The sequence below is a fragment of the Anolis carolinensis genome, chromosome 3, assembly GCF_035594765.1.
Source record: "Anolis carolinensis isolate JA03-04 chromosome 3, rAnoCar3.1.pri, whole genome shotgun sequence".
Classification (NCBI taxonomy): Eukaryota; Metazoa; Chordata; class Lepidosauria; order Squamata; family Dactyloidae; genus Anolis; species Anolis carolinensis.
In genome coordinates, this window is record NC_085843.1 from 108,309,846 (window position 1) to 108,321,347 (window position 11,502).

Below are 11,502 nucleotides of genomic sequence, written 5' to 3' on the forward strand. Positions count from 1 at the left end.
AGTTTTTATCCAATTGCTGCCAGTTTGAAGGCTAAGCTCCACCCACTTGGTCTCCTAGCAACCTACTCAGCCCAGGGGACAGGCACAGTTAAGCCTCTTCCACAGATTATCAGATTTTAACTGGATTATATGGCAGTGTAGACTCAAGGCCCTTCCAAACAGCTATATAACCCATTTAGAATCTTATATTATCTGCTTTGAACTGGATTATCTTGAGTCCACACTGCCATATAATCCACTTCAGTGTGCATACTAAACATAAAGACAACCATACAACAGACATTCAATACCACCACTACCTCAACAATTTCTCACCAACACCACCAGACAATGCCATAGCAACGCGTGGCTGGGCACAGCTAGTATATAATATAATTTAACTGCATTGAAGTGCATTATATGGGTCCACACACTGACCATATAATGCAGTTCCAAACAGTATTTATGTGGCAGTGTAGATCAAGCCTGAGAAAATGTGACTTGTCCAAAGTCATCTAGTTCGTTTCCATGACTGAGTACGGATTTGATCACTGGTTTCCACTACATCACATGAACTCCTTAGCAGAAATATTATGCAAGAATCAATGAAATTCAAAATAGTCTCCAAGTCATTTAAAATGCTTCAAATTCAGGTACAGTAGAGTTTCACTTATCCACCCTTCGCTTAGCCAACGTTCTGGATTATCCAACACAGTCTGCCTGCCACCCAGATCCACAGCTCTTTCGCTAGGCATCAAGGAGTGAACTTTTTACGGATTTAACTTCTGACATTGTTGTTACTGTAAATTCATTTTATGCAATCCTACCTTTATTTGTAGTTAATTTTTTAGTAGTCAATGTTTTTGTAGTCAATGTTTTCAATACATTGCAATGCTTTGGTGCTAAATTTGCAAATACAGTAATTACTACATAATGTTACCGTGTATTGAACTGCTTTTTCTGTCAATTTGTTTTTTAAAAAATGATGTTTTGGTGCTTAATTTGTAAAATCATAATGTAATTTGATGTTTAATAGTCTTTTCCTTAATCCCACCTTATTATCCAACATTTTCACTTATCCAACATTCTGCTAGCCCGTTTATGTTGGATATGTGAAAATCTACTGTAATTTCAACAAAGAGCAGCCAAAGACTATTTCTCTTCTGAGAAAGGTCTAGCACACCTCAGACCCAAGAGGGAATCTGTAGACCATCAAACAATGGAAGAAAATAAAAACCTTATCCTTTGTGCACTTCCCAATATACAGTATGTAATCTGTATCATTCAGATTTCCCTCCAGTATAATTGACTTTGCCTTAATTCCATTAAGAATTTTAGATCAGGGTCTGACTGATCATTGGATCAAAAAGCTTGGATAGTTTCTTTGTTCCCTTTTCTTTTAATTGGGATGAATTTTTCAAACTTTTCTTATAGAAATACATGCATTTGCGTATCACAAAGTTCTTCTTTTTGACTAATTGGATAAACATCCCAGTCTGATACCATACATTTGTGTTCCCTTTTTAAATGAATCTCTATCATTGAAAAGCTTTTAGGAATTCAAGTCAAATAGTAATGTCTCAGTCAATTGCCAGTAGTTTAAAAATAAAACATTATCGAGAACTTCAGTAAAACTATTGTTTCAGTCACTTGATTTTCAGGCCTACAAAAACTCACAAAAAGTCTGTCATAACAGCATATAGAAAAATCTGTATATATGAAACAAAGTAACATTGGTAACTGTAACATAAATCAGAAGAAAAATATTTTTCAAATTTAAAATAATCTACATGTTGAATTTAAATCACCCACCATCTTCTCTCTTTTAATGATGGTATTTTTATACCTTTTATTATTGTAAAGAAGCAACAGTAAAACAATAAATATAAGAAAATGCAACCAAAATAACAATAAAATGCCACCAAAAATGCAACTAAAATAGCTATGTTGGAATTTTCTAAAAAGAGCAATCCTGTATCTATATTTGATTCCTGAATTTCTCTGCATTATTTAATAACTAAGTAATATGAATACAGTAGAGTCTCACTTATCCAAGACTCGCTTATCCAAGGTTCTGGATTATCCAATGCATTTTTGTAGTCAATGTTTTCAATATATTGTGATATTTTGGTGCTAAATTCGTAAATACAGTAATTACAACATAACATTACTGTGTATTGAACTACTTTTTCTATCAAATTTGTTGTATAACATGATGTTTTGGTGCATAATTTGTAAAATCATAACCTAATTTGATGTTTAATAGGCTTTTCCTTAATCCTTCCTTATTATCCAAGATATTCGCTTATCCAAGGTTCTGCCGGCCCGTTTAGCTTGGATAAGTGAGACTCTACTGTACTTACTAATGGGTATGGTCTGGTTGTTCGTCCCTTGGGGATTCCCAGGGCAGAGCCAGCCCTAGGTATTTTTCAAGTGTAGGCGAACAGAATTTTGCCCCCCCCCCCCCAAAAACCAATCACTGAAAAATAAAAGCATTGGGTAAGTGAAAATGTTTGATAATAAGGAGGGATTAAGGAAAAGCCTATTAAACATCAAATTACATTAAGATTTTACAAATTAAGCACTAAAATATCATGTTTTACAACAAATCAACAGAAAAAGCAGTTCAATACCTTGCGGAGACAGGAGTTGCCTTGATGGCGCCCCCAACAAGATGGCGCCACAGACAACTGCCTAGTTGGCCTGGTGGTTGAACCGCCTCTGTCCCAGGGAAATCTCCAGCAGGGAAATCCCAAACTACTTCTGATGCATGAGCATAGAGTACACAACTTCTGAAGAGAACAGCTGTGTTTTGTATAGTCTTTATCAATGTGATGCTGGCAGAACCTTGATAGCAGTCAAAGGCACTCACAAGAGAACCTTGGAAATATCTTTAATGCCACTACAGCAAAGTTGCAAATAAAGAAAACATGGGCAAAATTTCTCTTCAATATTCCCTTGAGACTCCACCCAGGCTGGGCCCAGATTATCAGTCTCTTTCCTGTGCTGGGCCTCCAGATGTTTTGCATTCTTCAACCTAGACAGTACTCATGACACTGAGGTGATCTGGTGTCTTAGAAACACCAGATGAATCCATGACAATCAGAGCCTTTCAAACTGTGTGTCACGAGACATTAGTGTATTGGCTGCAGTGTGCAGGTATGTCGTGCAAACATAACAAGAAACTGCTCAGTCTATGTGAAATAAGCAAGAAATCATATATATCTCTCTGTGTGAAAGGTTTTCATGAGAAACGTTGTGTGTCCATACATTTGTTATTTAAAATGTATACGTGTCCATATTTCTTATAAGGGGTTGGTTTAGCCTGTGGTTAGCGAGTAAAACTAATTTTTTGTGTTGCAGAATAATGCATGTCTAAAATGTGTGTCACCAGCATGAAATGTATGGAACCTCTGGTCTACATTGCTGAAATCCCTTTCAGATTTTCTCTTTCTTTCTTTCTTTCTTTCTTTCTTTCTTTCTTTCTTTCTTTCTTTCTTTCTTTCTTTCTTTCTTCTCTTGCTGTTGTAGTGGAATAAAGCTGCTATCATGTTCTTAATTACGTGATGCTGTTTTCACAGCTAAACACAATAATTTTCTATAAATACACAAGATTATAAATCCCTGTTCAGATTTAGATGCTTAAAAAAAAACTGGACTTGGTGGGGGGTTCCATTCTGCAGAATGCCAAAATTAACGGCTATGATTGATTTCCTATATTTGGGTTTTTTTTAAATTAAAAATGCATGACAACAATACCACAAACAAAAGTGTTGCCACCACTGTGTTATTTTTGAGTAATTATGTTTGACTGGGGATACTGTAAGTTACAACAAGAATACTACCACCTCTTGACCAGTAAGCATTGAGTGCCATTGTTCAGGATAAATATAAGCTATTGATGATGCATTTCAGAAGTTTTACCTGAAAAGTATACAAGGTAGCATCAGCGTTTGATTATTTTTTCCTCCCCAATACCTTTCTTGGAATAAAATGCTCATTAGACTCAATCCTGGGAAATGCCTTTTAAAATACTTAAGTTGTGAGTCAACAAGTCTGGACACATGTAATACCACAGGTCTAGGCTACAGCACAGGCAATTGCTTTTGTGGAGTATACTGCATAGAAACTGAAAGCATTTTTTAAAAATCAGTAAGTTTCCTATTATGTTCATTATATAGTTGCACAGCAACATCCAGGAAATAAGTATGTTATGTAGACTGATGTAAGCTAAGACTGGTGTTGAAGCTTGAGTTATTAATGTTGTCATAGAACTTCTCAAGGGACACTATCAATACACCAACTGATGCCAGAATTTTCAGTCCTCCTAAGTCCCAAGGGACTCCTGGCAATCAGGAACCGAAGACTTCACCAGGATGAAGGCAAATGACAGAGACTTTATTCAATTTGTGCAAAAGGAATACTTGTACAGCACTGGTGCTTGAAGGGTACAAGTGTAAAAATGTATTCACAAGCAGACATCTTTATACACAGAAGTTTCAATTCACTGACATTGCCCCATTTCGAAATCTCCTTGCTTCCTCCCTGATTGGTCAACTCGGCAAAGCCAGCTGGCACTTTCCCTGGCTTCTGTTTGGTTGGGAGGTGGGTCTATGCTGGCGCTTGCCCTGATTGGCAGAGGTGCCGGTGACATAACTGGGCATCTCCTCCCAGCTGGCCAACAAAGCTCGGAAGCCTCCAATCATCCAGCAGAAGGGAGGGAGGGAGGGAGCTCTGGGGGCCATGCCAGCCCCTGGGTGTGTAATCCAGGAATGTGGTGAATAAAGGAAAAGCCCAAAGCTGATCTGACAGGATTATGCAAATACTTGGTCTTGCCAAATGTCACAATGGAGGCTGTTGTCACAGATGGGTTCTCATGTCCAAAGACAAAGGGAGACCCCAGAGATGTAGATTTGTAGATGGTATTGCAATCACAGTTTCGGTCTGGACCTTTGTCCCATGATTGTCCAAGATCTCCAAAAGGAAATCCCAGGGCCGTGAATGGATGGCCTCCTGCTGGGATCCGGGAAGGTCCTTTGTCTAAGGATTATGGCCCATACCTGGCTGTCATCTGGGGTCTGGAAATTGCTCAAACAAGAGGTTTCTGCGTTCATATACATTTGCCTTCATTTTATAGAGTTTAATAACAATAAAAATTAAAAAAAATAGAGAAATAGAGAAATAGGGTTGGGGGTCTTTGATATTACAACAAGCCATTGTTATATATGGTAAGCACAAATGGGAAGCACTAGTAGTCCACTTTATGTGTTTATTCAGTGCAGCTGTGTCTTAATTCTCTTTCTCAGTGATACCACATCTTAAAAGAGTTACTTCGATAATACCAGAATCTCCAGCCAGCATGCCCAGTGCTGAGATACATTTGGCTACAGCAGCATGTGCCAGACTATTGTTACAGCACAGGAATTTGAAAAGTGAGATATCTCCTTAGGAGATTTTGAGAGGTTTATCATACTAAAATAGTTTCAGATGTGGAATATTCAGGGTGGCAAAAGGCATTGACTATATTAGTAAAAAGCCTAGTAGGCATCCTCATAAAATGGAAAAATAAATGTATTGTGGCTATGTCCTGTGCCTTATTCTTAAAGCACTACAGGTATCTTCACAGAGATATCTATGGTATCTTAACTGAAGCCTCATAGAACCATAATTAATTACATCTTGAAAAAAGATGGGGAAAATATGGATGTTATTGAAAAATAAAGGAATATATACAGAGAAAACAGGATCAAGCATTTTTGTGGCTGCAGGACATTTAGATCTTTTGTAGCCATTTTTCTGAAACATAGTGGATAAAGACTTTTGTCCTTTGCATCTGTTTAACATTGTCATCAGATAAAACTTCCTAAGTCTAGACAGCCAAAAGTTATCTTCATGTTATGAAATATTCCTCTTTATTGAGAAAGATATATTTGGCTATTCTCATAGTTATAAAAAACCATGTTTCTAAACTCCACATTTCATCGATGTAAAGAAGGAAGCTAGTGGAAAAACATGAGATTACCGTACATGTTTATTGGGAGTAAGCCTCACGAAACTTACTAGAACTTACTTCCAAGTAAACAGATATAACTGCATCAGTAAATTAAATGAAAAATTGGCCTTGGAGATGCAGACTCTAATGTCTCTACTCCTCCCCCCCACCCGATACATCAGGCACCCTTGATGCCTTCATCTGTCTGCCTGTCTGCCTGCCTGCCTGCCTGCTGCCTGTCTTTCTATGTAGGGTAAAGGTAAAGGTTTTCCCCTGACATTAAGTCTAGTCGTGCCCAACTCTGGGGTGTGATGTTCATCTCCATTTCTAAGCCAAAGAGCCAGCATTGTCTGTAGATGCCTCCAAGGTCATGGCTGGCATGACAGCATGGAGCGCCATTATCTTCCCGCCGGAGTGGTACCTATTGATCTACTCACATTTGCATGTTTTCGAACTGCTAGGTTGGCAGAAGCTGGGGCTAACAGCGGGAGTTTCCCCCGCTCCCCGGATTCAAACGGCCAGCCTTTTGGACAGCAAGTTCAGCAGCTCAGTGGTTTAACTCACTGTGCCACTGAGGGCTTATATGAATTACCCAAAGTTTTATGAATTACCCATAATTTGGCTTTCTCTCCCATGAGGATATCAGCAGCTTTCATCAGATATATCTGAAAACAGGAAGTTATTTAGCACTTCTCTAAAAATGAGAACTTAAAGTGTGTCATGAAATGGTAACAAAATTTTACGCTATCCCAAAAGATTAAACCTGATGCACATATAATTCAAAGTAACACAGTACTAGAAATGCTTGTGAATGTGACATTTATACATTGTAGATAATTTCTCCTTCATTTGCACATTGCTTCCTTAGGAAATGTAGCATATTTCTTCCTCAGGTATGTTGCTACCTCAATCTTCAATTGAAAGACACCATCAATTGTAAGATACACGCTAATTTCATTACCACCACCACCAAAAATGCATAAGATACACCTTCCATTCTAAGATGCATCCCATTTTAGAGATGTTTAGAAAAAAAAGTTTTTCTTACAACTGAAGAAATAGTCTTTTAAAAAAGTTGAAGCACCATTTTAGAAAGTAGAAACCAGTATCCACATAGAGAGAACTTCCTATAAAATCTGGAAAGAATGTTAATTAAGACTTGTAGCTATTTATGATGCTGTCTCAATGAATTGCCTAATTAAAAATTAAATAGCTTGCTTTTCCTTTTAATCAGCCTGCACAGAAGAAAAGCTGCTCTCATCATGTTCCCTCCTCTTTATGCATGCTAGCTCTCTAATACACGAGAAAGCACACAATGTTCCACAAACCCTTATCAGTCAAGATGAATGGATAAAAAACAGTTGATTAGTCAAGTTATTAAAGTTCTCTCCATCACAGCACTTTTGGGTGAAACATACCATGATGAATCATTGTTTCCTTCGATTTATATAGGAGTTAAGATAACTTGTTTTCTTTCTCTTTGGAAATTCACAAATATTTCGAAGAAAGTATTGAAATTCTTCAGATTACAAAACCTAACAAATAAAACATTTTAGAATTTTAAATGCTTTTGCCAAAGGCAGATGCTATAATCACTTTGAGAAAAGATTCCCCTCTAGGGACCTCATCCTATGCAGCGGGGGGCAGTGGGAGGAGTGTCATCTTACCTTGACTTTTGTCACATTGCATTTAATATCAGATCTTATAATTTCTCTGATCCCATCACACATTCTTTTCTTTTTTGCCTTTCTTCTCAGAATCATTCATTTTCAGACTTCTCTACTCCATTAAAAAAAACTGGGAAAACTGCAAAATCGTGGAAGTTCAAAATCCCGTGCTTTTCCAGGATATAGATACCCAAGGTCTTGGACCATCCGGAAAACAGTTTCCAATAAAGGGATTTGGGAAATCAGCCCTAAAAGCTGTCATTCACAATATTACAATGCATTAACTGCAACAATTGACTATTGTGTGCACCATCATCTAGATAATGTGAGGGAACCCTTCACTTTGCAGAGAGATTTATCAAGGATACACTATGAAAGTTATTTGAAGGCAAGAACATTATAATGAAGGACAAGTTTTAAATAATTTTAGGCGTTGTCATGTCTCAGATTATAATTAGAGTATTTCAAAAAGGACATTTTTATTCATACCAAACGTAATTATTGAAATCATAAGTTTCAGGAAAAAAGTAATTCTTTAAAATGTAAGGCACAATTATACTCTGTTTCCCCAAAAATAAGACATCCCCAGAAAATAAGACCTAGTAGAGGTTTTGCTGAATTGCTAAATATAAGGCCTCCCCCAAAAGTAAGACCTAGCAAAGTTTTTGTTTGGAAGCATACCCGCCAAACAGAACACCAGAGCATGCAGGATTGGTAAATATACATACCACAGATTGTTGTACATGGAAATAATGGCAGTAACAAGAAATTCTTGATAAGATTCAGTTTGTCTGGTTATGCTGGTTTGTGATGACAACTACTGTACAGTATATAATAAATGTTCATTTTTTGTTCAACAATAAATGTGAATTGTTCTTCATGGAAAAATAAGGCATCCCCTGAAAATAAGAGCAAAAATTAATATAAGTGTCTTATTTTCGGGGAAACACGGTAATACTTATTGTTACAGGGTCTTCTATTGATCGCTACCTCCGATTAAAAAAATTAAAGGCAGTGAAATTTTGAATGGGAAATACCAAGCAAAAGCAAAATATATATCTCCAGAAGTTGCACAGTTTCTACTGACTGCAATAAATAAAAGTTATATCTTGGAAGGACACTGCCCATAGAAACGCCCATTCCCCTATGTCACCAAATTGATTCATTGCAGGTGAATCTGACAGATCCCGTCCTATGTTTTCTCCTGCTTTCTACTGTTTTCGAGTGATTCCAGAGCTCAGAAGATGACTTCTCCTGTCTCCTATGAATCTACTATGAGGTTTTGCTTGGGTTTTAAGAATTCACTCTGTAGCACCTTGAAAAGTGCCTTTAAAATCTGGAAGAAAAGCTAGAGCAGACTCACTGACCCACTGGCATGGAAATTACCAGCCACAGTTTTACGTTGCGGCATGGTGAACAAGAGACATGCTGGGATTTTGACCTTTTAGAGCTGAAGTAAGTTACACACTGTCAAACATTTCATATATAAAAACCAGGATACATGTGGTCAAGAACTATCAGATTGTGGTCAAGATAGCTAAAATTAGGAAGTTTGGACAAGTTAGGAGAGGCTGCAGCAATGTGCTTTCATGTGAGTTTACAGGAAAAGGCAAAATTCTGCCTATGCCTATGTCCCACAGAGTTGAGTGCAAACTACTTTTGTACTTTGAATTCATTTTGCAGCAATTGAAGCAAGGCATGGACAAAGCAGGAAAGTGGGAAGAGGAAAGAGAAACCGAAAAGCATCTGAAAAATTGAGATAACAAATGATTAATAAAAAAAACCTCTTGGATTGTCTACATTGGCCCAAAATTCTGTACTCACCAGAAACTGATTGGTGTCTGTTCCTGTGATATAAAATGAGTTATCCCCCTCCCCACCACTATACTTCAGTTTTTGGTTTTTAGTGAAGTTGAGGGATATTCTGCAATTTACAGGAAACTCCGAAGCATCCCTGGGTTTCAGGGCAGTATGAACAGTGGCACTGGGTCTGATTTGACCTATCTGCTATCCAAATGGTCACCACCATCATACTTTCCCTGTGCACACCAGTGTCTATGTAATTGTTGCCACCTTTCCTAGCTAGCCATGAAGCTCAGTCCAGGCTTCTGGCCATTGTGTGTTCCTCTGCTGATGTTGGGATACATGCTACAGATTTAGATATAAATAATTTTAGAGTCAGAGCAGACCTGTTAAAATTAATGGTATCAACAGTAATTCAAGTCACATTGATTTTAATTAGTTTTTGAACATTACACATCAAAAATAGATTTAGCTCTTGATTTCTGTTGCCTTGGACATTAGTCATGCTTGTTTGCTGCGCCCATGTAGTCAAAACAGGCATAAATTTCAAAACCTGGTTGTGATTGTTAACTACTGTCAAGTCAATTTCAACTTATGGTTGCTTGGAGAGCTCCAAACACCTTTTCACCAACAGGCTTGTTCAGGTCTTGCAGTCTCAGGGCTATGACTTCACAGAGTCTTTCCATCTGTAATGCAGTCTTTCTCTTTTCTTATTGATTTGCCAAGAATTATTGTCTCTTCAAGTGAGTCATGCTTTCTCATGATATGTCCAAAATACTGAGTAGTTTCCCCTGAAGTCTTATTTATATTATTCAGTTATTATTGATATTATTCAGTCAGACTGTTCATTATATCCCATGACTTCTTTCTGCTACATCTCTCCTCATTATTAATGCAACCCCATTTGTTCTTGGATTTCCATTTCCTTGTTCTATTCCTGTCTACTTTAGTTTGCTCACCCCAAGTATTGCATTCTTTTTCTCTTTCATTCCATTTCTTGTTTTACTATGTCTAGCCTGCCCTGTTTCATGCTTCTTATATTTCATATTCCTGTAATATGTATCGTGCAGCTTCAGACTTCCACCTTTGAACACATCAACAAGTGAACACTCTTTCAGCTTGAGTCCAGCTGTGCCAAAGCACCACTTGTAATTGTTCTGTTTTTCTACAGTAACTTGTGGAGTGCCTTCCAACCTGGAAGTTTCATCTTCTGACATTATCTCTTGTTTCATTTTGGATTAGGTTTTCATAGTAAAAGACATTCAAAAGGGATTTACCAATCCTTCTTCTGTTAGGTGCTAACAAGTGTTAGCTATGAGGCCACTGCTGTTTCTGAGAGATCCTCTGCTAGTATACCATCCACTACTTCTCCCTGGTAGTTGGTTGTCATATTTAGTCTAGCTCCACAGAAAAAGCTAGTCTAGCATGAGAGACTATACTAGCAGCATTTCAAATCTATAGTTCTTTTTAAATGCATGCCATTGTGCAGTTCAGTGTTCTAATGCTGGTTATATTACAACAATACTCCCTTACCCATCAGAAATAAATCTTCTCTCTGCAGATCTGCAATACTGACTTAACTTCAACAGATTTTGTAGGCGTTCACCAGTTCTGTCTTTTTCATCCTTGCCAGAAATATCACAAGATTTCTCCGATCAAAAAAAGGTACTGATCTGAACAGCCTCTTAATTGACCCTATTGTCACTTATTCACTGCTGTGAATGACTTGGAAGTGATGAAAGTGGACTTACAAGGGCTGACATTGTGGATAGCGCTGCAAGAGTCGACACAGAGTTGAAAATGAATGAAAGCACCCATGGAAAAGATGAAAGAAGAGAGGAGATCAGGGAAGCTTACCAAGCTGAAGCTTCTTTGTGTAAGAGTTCCAATTGAAATGTGGAATTTGTGGCAAGTATTTTCTTAGTATTTTCTAGGGGTTTCGGGGAATATTGGTGAACTGAACTAACCAAGGCCATAGTTGGCCAGTCATATTTCAGTGCTTGGAAACAATGGCCATTAGAAGCAATTTCATTTCCAGATATAGAACCATGTATTAATGAG